The sequence below is a fragment of the Coturnix japonica genome, chromosome 1 (assembly GCF_001577835.2).
Source record: "Coturnix japonica isolate 7356 chromosome 1, Coturnix japonica 2.1, whole genome shotgun sequence".
NCBI lineage: Eukaryota > Metazoa > Chordata > Aves > Galliformes > Phasianidae > Coturnix > Coturnix japonica.
The window spans coordinates 20,912,035-20,920,710 of record NC_029516.1 but is presented as its reverse complement, the minus strand read 5'-3'; the positions used below and the strand labels follow the sequence as shown (position 1 = coordinate 20,920,710).

The following is an 8,676-nucleotide window of genomic DNA, read 5'->3' as shown; positions in this document are numbered from 1 at the left end:
TTGGATTTCCAGACAAATTTTGTTTAAATATTATTAAGAAAAACCTGTGTTTAATTTTCAGGAACAATATCAGGAATCATTTTTTACTAAATTAGCATTAACCAACTACCACTTACTGTATTAATAGTATTATCTTTTTCAAATGAAACCTGTTAGAATTATTCAAATGATTACCATTTGAAAAGCATACATTTTCATCAGCAGTAATACAAACCACGAGCAAATGAATGAAGCAGTAAAGCCTGAGGCATAAACCTGGGCCAAAATTGCATCATTACAGCTGCAAGGGAATTATCAGGATATATATTTTGTCGTATGAGGTAGAAATAATCACTGAATTACAAAATGACCGAGATTGGAAGAAACTTCTGGTGATTATTCTGTCTTCTCTTTTCAATCAATCATGATCCTCTAGATCACATTACCCAGAACTGCATCCAGATGGCTTTAAGCATCTTCACAACCTCTCTAGGGTATGCAGTCTCCCTCCCAGCAAAGAAGCTTGTTCATGTGTTCTGAAAGAATTTTCTGTATTTCAGTTTCTGCTCATTACTTCTCATTCTGTTTCTGGGCACCATTGTGAAAAGTCTGGCCCCAACATCTTGAAATCCTCCCTTCAGATATTCAGATATAGATCAGCTCCTCCTGAGCCTTCTCTTCTCCAGGCGGAATGGGGACAACTCCCTTGGCCTTTCTTCACCTGAGATATACACCAGTCTTGTAACAATTTTAGTAGCCCTTGGATGGACTAACTCCAGGAGCTCCACTCCTCTCTTGTACTGAGAGGCCCAGAACTGGACACAGTTATTGCTACAGAGACCTCACCAGGTCCGAGCAGATGGGGAGGATTCCTTGCCTTGACTTCTGGCAATGCTCTTCTTAATGCGGCCCAGGCAGGATACCATTAGCCTTCCTTGCCACTGAGGCATATTGTTGGCTTGTCTGTGTACTGAAATTGCAAACATTAACCTTAAATGTTAAATAAAATGAAAATTAATTTCTCATTTATACAGGCTGAATATAAAATTAAAGCAGCTCAACTTGCCAAGCATTAATCCAGATATATATGTCCACATCTTAAAATGTCTTAAAACAATACAGAAAATACAGATTCTGGTTCTACTGCAGAAGTAGCACAGTCACAGGAAATGGCAGGAAATGTGCCAGCTACTCATCTATTCTCCCTCCAAGGCAGATGGAATAATGCAGACATCTCCAGAGGTTAATTCATACTGTCCTAAAGTAAGTATCTTCTGGAGGTGGTGTCTTGAGGGACCTTAGAGTGATATTAGGTATTAAAGGCCATAACTTCTTAAAATCAAAACTTATGTGCAGTGGACCATGCCTCAAGTGTGGTTACTTTTTAAAAAGTAATGGGTTTGGTTTATTTTGATGGTTTTCTTAAGACTGAGTTAGAGGACATCCCTGACTAAGGATTACATTTATAGTCCTTTAAGGTTAAGACTTTTAATTTATTTATTTATTTATTTATTTATTTGAGAAAACGTTGAAATTAGTCCATATTTTGAAATTAGTCTTCCTCTCATGTATATCACTGTGATCAAGAAAAACATCTATCAGATTTGTCGATACAGATCATAAATCGTAGATGCAGCAATTTTTTCCACTAATGCAAGATTGACAGCATTTTAAGAATGTTTAAATTAAGATGCTTTCTTTCCCCAATAATATAAGTTCAAAATTCATTTCTTATGTACAGGTGAGGAATAAATGACATAATTTTGAAGCAGAAAAATCAAAATAACAGATATTTCTTCAGAAATATCTTACGGAACTTACTGAACACTTGATAAATAAGGTAGCACTGTATGGTCAGCATGGAGAGAAAAGGAAAACCTGTTTTTCTTATAGTAGGTTGTTGAAACAATAAGATCTCATGAAACATGAAGCACTAGAACTAAATGGATTTTAGCTTTAATGACTGTCACTGCTGGGAATTTTACCTAAAAAATAATTATAGAAACTGTTTGCATGTAATGACAGCTTACTTCCAAGCGATTTAGTTCTTTAAATAATTCACTGAAACTATAATGATAACGAAATTTGGGAAGACAAAAGAAGTGAGAAATATAAATAATAATAATAAAAAAATAATACTGGGACAGAAGCAAACATAATGTGATTCTTGAGCAACTGAGTTAATTCCCAGCCCCTTTTTTTAAGCTAAATGATTCTTTTTCTACAAAACTTAAACCCATAAATGTATTTATTTTAGTTTTATTCTATGGTACATACATAAGAAATATCTACTTAATGTAAATGTAAAAGAGGAAGAGAGATGGTAGTAGAAAATTCTACAGCAAGAATCAAAGTCTAATCAATATCTTAAAGAAAGGATTCATATTTTCTCTATGAGACTATGATACTATGATATGAACAGTATCCTTGTGTCAATTCTTCTCCTTTATCTTTCTCATTCATTTTCTTTAACTACTGGTCAATTGTTATTAGCTTGCTTTATTCTTGATACTTTCCTGTTGCAATATTTCTGTTTCCTGCTGATTTTGATTCAGTTCTCACACTGACAAATAACACTTCTACTGGACACATGAGACAAGTGCCAAAGGTCTTTACTGAATACAGAAAGCACGCTTTCAAAAAATCAGTTTTTATAGCCCACCATCTTTCATAGTAGTTCCTAACTACCTGAGATGAGAAAATAGGAAATAAAAATTTACCTGTTATAGAGCTACATTGCTCTGCTAAAACAAATGGAAGTGTCACTGATGGATTAGGTGAATTATTGAATAAAATACAAATATAGAGTTTCAAATTTATTTTGTCCTAAATTTTTATGAACTACCCAGTCAGTAAATATAAATATATAAACAGCCAAACTACTGCTATGTCTTGGCTACTGCAGATAGGAATAACTTAAAAGCTCTATGGCAGAAATGATTAAGTTTGATGTTATCTGTCCAAATACTGCATATCCAGCCTGATCTAGTTGTGTAGGCTTGCTCTGTAGTCAATGGAGCTTTCAGGGAAATTTATACCTTATCTTAAATGTCTGAAGTAGGAGGGATGACCTAGTCTCTTTGAATGCACTGATTTTAAAGGCAGTCTTAGGCTGGTGTCTCATAATACATATACCAAGTAATTTTAGAAGCTGTGTAATATATATTCTAGTCCTGACATGGCTGGTAGCACACTTCTGAATAAGCTATCTGCAAGATGGACACAACATGAATAAGTCCCACTTGTGGAACTTTTTCATAGGAATGGGAAAAGAGTTCAAGATTGTAAAGGTGAATTCTGCTAGACTTAACCACTAGTTATCACTTTTAACCACTAGTTATCACTTTCACACCCACAACTCACACACAAACACCTAAAAAAGTGCAGAATTTGACAGTTTTATGGTGCATTTAAATTCAATGTTAAGTTTCCACACAGTTGTGTTTGCATGAATACAATATCTGGTTTTTTGATAGTAGTGAAGGAAGCCTGAAAAATGAAAGCAATCCAAGATTGCCATGATAGTACTAAGAATTACAGCATTTGTATCTCTTGTAGCTGCCTCCAAACAAAAGGAAGAATATTATAAAACATATGATAAAAATAATAATTTTCTCTATTCTCCTGTGTATACAAATAAAGTTGTCCAATGATTAATTTTTACCTATAGATATTCTGCAATTTTCTAGAATCTTGGGTTCAAAATTTAATGGTTAGACATAAATAAACGTATTTCAGAGCACAGAGAATTTGATATCTAAAAAGAGGCAACAAATGTTATATATTCTCAATTTTAAAGATCCACCTCAGTAAATAATATCCAATTCCAGGTCAGCTCTCTCTCTCAAATCCACCACTTCACTGAATGTGAGCATGAAGAGTTTGGCCTCGAAGCACTTCCCTACAGGGGAGGAATCTGCTCTCAAACATTTATGCTGTCTGATTTGTGGTTCTGATTGGATCAAGGCTGAATTCAGGTCTCCCTTTATTGCAAATAAACACTAATCATTGCAGTGCTGGATATGAATTTGTCGTAAAGCAGTTTAATGTCTATAAATTGTTAAAAGAGTCACTGGCAGGGGAACTGAAAAAGAGATATCACAGCATCCTGGTGCAGAAGCCTACTCACCAAGATGTTGGATAGCCTAGTGTGAACTCCTCTCTGTATACAATTAATGCTATTTCTCTTTGTATAAATAATTAAACTGAATTTGTAACCTGATTCTTCCATATCCCAGAAAAGAACACTAACTAGCACGTTGTACAGTCAGCTTTGCAGTTTCTCCTTTGTACCCTCTATCCCACCAAATGTCCATTTACTTGTTAAGGAGGATGCTGTTAGAGCTGGAACTAACTATAATAAAATAGCCACTGATCTTGACTTAAATATGTTGTTTGGGATTTTTAGCTCTTTAAATCCAGTTGCTTTTATAAATCAGATAAAAGAAGAAATTCATGGTCTTAAATACCATGATTTGGGCCAAACAAAATGTTCACGGAAGTCAAATCATTGATACACATTGGGCTGAACTGGCTTTCATTAAAGGAAAATGCCTTTTCTGAAAATACAAGCACTGCTTTGCAAAAGGAAAGATTCTGAAATAGCTGCTGAACACGAAGATCTTTTGGGGGTTATATCTGCAGCATGGGAGGTAATTCTTACTAAGTTGGGTGTTTATAGTGCTACATGACAAGTGAGAGGTAGAAAAAAAGACCATTAAGCAAACACATTATTTTCCTAGGCATTACAGGTTTATCTGTCTTTGGGAGGGAAGCTCCTCCATGGACAAAATGATATTCTGAAAGCAGAGAGAACCTGCCTACACTGGATAAGTTAAAGGGTGAATGAAAAGTAAAGAGCCAAAGAAAGAAGCCCAACTAGGATTAAGGAAGCAGAAACATTCTGGTGGGAAAGGCCTGTAACACTCATAAAAATTTGTTGGAGCCATAAAGCAGACTAAAGTAACAGAGATAGAAGTAAGAAAATGGGGAAACTGATAAAAAATGTTGATTTTTTCGACCAAATGCTCTATGCAATAAACAGATGTATTGAAGGTATACTTCAATAATCTCACAGCCTTCCCAGATTTTATTTTTTTTAATAGATAATAATGTCTATCTCCTCACAAGAATATTTTAAATACAAAGAAGATACTTTTTCATTGAAACATAAATTCTGTTCATGAAATTAGATTTAAAATATAAAAGTATTAATAAGCTTGAGTAAACAGATGGAAGTATTCAAGACTATATGGTTAAGTAATCGAGGCAAATATGTTTTTTCTAAACAGGGTTAAGTGGTCTGGCAGCATCTGTGTCTAACTATCAGGGAACTAACTGTGAAACATAAAATCTGGTAGATTAAATTATGCATATATGTAAAAAAAGAAATCATAGCTGTAACATGCTGGACTTGGCCTCTGGTCAGAAATATGCCAGGTCAACTAATTGCCTGATCAAAAGGCAATTTTATATCAATTTGAATCAGGGGCTAAGTAAGTCAGAACTCTTTTGAGAAATACTTTCCTGGCTTTTCTCAGAGGGAGGGACTCAAACCACATCGCATTTCTACAGTGAATAAACATAAACAAACCATGTCATTTCTGGAGTCATAATGGAAACCATCTAGCAATGGATAGTCACTTGAGCTGAAAGAAGCAGACAGGCTTTCCGGAGGAGACTGGACAGTGAATTTATTCCAGCTAATTCCAGCAATTCTGAAAATAAAACAGAAGTTTGGAAATTAATTAATAATTGCAGTTAATTATTTAAAAAGTAAATATTTAATCATAATTATGGGGCCAAAATGCACATAGCACTCCCTGAATTATCATTAGGCAGACACCATAGAACTGCAGGTACAGATGCACAAGCACTGAACTGTCGTGAGGAAGAAATGCTGATTCAGCATCTTAGGGCACCTCACACTACCGCAGGGCTCCTTTGGATATTTCAGGCACACCATTAACAGTCTGCAAACAGATTCCCAATTTGCTCCTGGAATGTTGTGCTATGGCATGAGGTCTGAAAGCTTGACAAAGTAACACACACACACACAGAGACATGGGAAAAAAAAAGGAAAAATAAAGAATATGCAGAAAAAGACATGGGTATATATATAACGTGATCAAAATACAAACTTCAAAGAATTCATACTTTGGGCTTTGGCAAAGTTACTCTGTAACTTAATAAGCCTGCTTTCAGCTAGCCTGCCCTGCTTTCTGACTTCTTACATAATCACACCAGCTGAAATCAGTGAATAATATGTCACTATTAATTCTTTTAAGGCTATATTTCTGAATCAGGTACTCCCGAAAACTTGAATGGTGTCATTTTATTTGAATGAATCTGCATATGGTCAATTTGATTCTTAATTCCCATTCTGGCATTATTTTCAAATTGCATGTGCGAATTTATGACTAGAGTTGCATAATGTAAAACTAAATAAGCAGTTGGGTGAAAAGTCTCCTGTAGTGCCCTGTGAAGACTGAACAGTAGCTAAGCTGTTGCAGTAGGGTCATTTCAACATTAGGTGATTGTATCATTTCAGTCATGGTTCTAATGGGAAACCTGTTTTTACAGTATAAATATATTTCCATTCTCAAAGTGTAATGAATTTCTGTACTCAAGCAGTTTGTGTGTACCTCTCAGCCAGGTAAAGTCAGATTTAAATGTCCAAGGCTGCAGGTGGTTTCTTAATATAGTGTGAATACAGCTTAATTCTTTCCACAGACAATGCCTGAAAGGCCTTGAAACAGTCAAGAATAAATTGGCTTTGATACTCAATTGATTTTAAAATATATGTATATTTTATATACATAATATATATGTATTTACAGGGACTTGTAAGAGTAAAATGAAATATATAAGTAGGCATGTCAGCACCAAGAGTGAGGAGCTGAAATGCGTGATTTTACCTATCTCTAAATAATTTGGTTTGTATGTTGGCTAACATGGTAGTGTGGCACTCTGTGGCACACTTAATACACAGGCACCCAGAGCAGCTCTGGGAAAAAAAATAAAAACATAAAATAAAATAAAATAAAATAAAATAAAATAAAATAAAATAAAATAAAATAAAATAAAATAAAATAAAATAAAATAAAATAAAATAAAATAAAAATAAAATAAAGTACAGACATTTTCAGTCTCACTTTGCTCACTTTGAGCTTTTTTATTTTTTATTTCTTACAATAAGTGTTCACTGAACACTTATTCTCCATCTGTTTGTCAAAATTTTCTACATTTATTTTGAAGCTGGGTTGCATGCGTCCTCCTCAGCTAACTGCTGGATAGACCAAAGCCTTTGAAAGCCAAACTGTAAATCCATGTACAACATAGAACACAGCTGTCTTAGAAAAGAGGCTGGGCCAGTGGTGTTTACTTATATCCTTCTGACAATTTCTATACACTAGTCTGTTTCCACATTATATACCATAACCTTAAAGCCTTTAGAGATCCAGTGATCAGCATTTGCCTGTATGTCTTTCCATCTGTATTCAGAAGGTCATTGAGTTCAACTGTGGGCATTGCTTTAGGTTATCCATGCTTATAGCACCTGTTGTCTAAAGTGCAAGAGCATTACACAATACACAATACACAAATGTGTATATTAAAAATGTGCAAAAAATGAAAGGCAAACAAAAAACAAAATGAAACAAAACAACCCAAAATGAACAACACAAAGCAGAAAGGAGAGTGCTGTCTACCTAAGTGACATTTCTTTCTGAGAGCAAACTGTGGCTGATCTGTCGTGGCTTCCTGTGTATTTTTGTTTAAAGCTTAACTGACAGGGATACAGTTTTGAAAGCTCTAAAGATTTGGAGGTCTTGTCTGCAAGATTGATTGCTTCCTGATCTGGTGCTATAACTGCTGCCATTTTCCAGGGAAATTAGTCTAAGAACATTGTGTTTTGCATCTGAATATAACAGTATCAGGGCATATGCTAACAGACACTGGGCTCACAGGAAAGCACAGTGCCTGCTTATTAAGATATAGATATGTATATCATATCACCTAGCTTCAGTCATTTAACTGTCCAAACTGAATTTTTATCTATGCTCAGTGGCAAAAATCTTGACATATTGTTGTCATCAGTAGTGATATACCAGAGAATTGAGCAATCTGCATGAACCGCTCACTGCATGAACAGTTCAAGAAAGACTCTGAAGCAGGAGCTACATCATGTGGCCAGGTATGTGCGGTTGTTCATGAATGGATGGGAAACCAGCCTCTCACTATGGGAGGAAATAAGTCATGAATGAAAGATGAAGGTGAAGCTGACATGACCAGAGACATACTGTCAAGTCCTATGGCTTTGGAAATATACAAGATGGAGTGGTCCTTCCTGCCCCTTGACTTCCAGGGAGAAATGGTACATATCTGAAATGTCCTCATGGAAAGGGAAATTTGACTATCCTATATAATGAAAGATATATTTCCTTTTTTTAGTGTAGGAAGATTATATTTCTTCCTTAACATATGATAAATACAGGGGCAGAGAGGTTTTCAACATTTAATTATGTGTTTATTGTTATATTACTCTTTTATATTATCATTTTCTTACTATTCTTTTTACTTTCCGTTAAGTACTTTCCTTATTTTTTTATTTTTTCTTTCTGATTATATAGGATTTTACAAGGATGTATGTGATAAAATGTTTGCTCATTAAGACCGGGATGTGGTAGCATTGTGGTG

General features: G+C 34.9%; 1 long non-coding RNA gene across 1 annotated transcript in view; it reads right to left on the bottom strand.

Annotated features, from left to right (window-relative positions):
* Nucleotides 1–286: 286 nt before the first annotated feature.
* The window catches only part of LOC107308959, a 34,344-nt gene continuing 25,954 nt past the window's right edge, over nt 287–8,676 (bottom strand). The window contains exons 3-4 of the long non-coding RNA XR_004306284.1: nt 5,573–5,696; nt 287–949 (exon numbers count right to left, since the gene is read on the bottom strand). This is a non-coding gene — a long non-coding RNA (uncharacterized LOC107308959). The remainder of the gene's footprint in view (nt 950–5,572; nt 5,697–8,676) is intronic.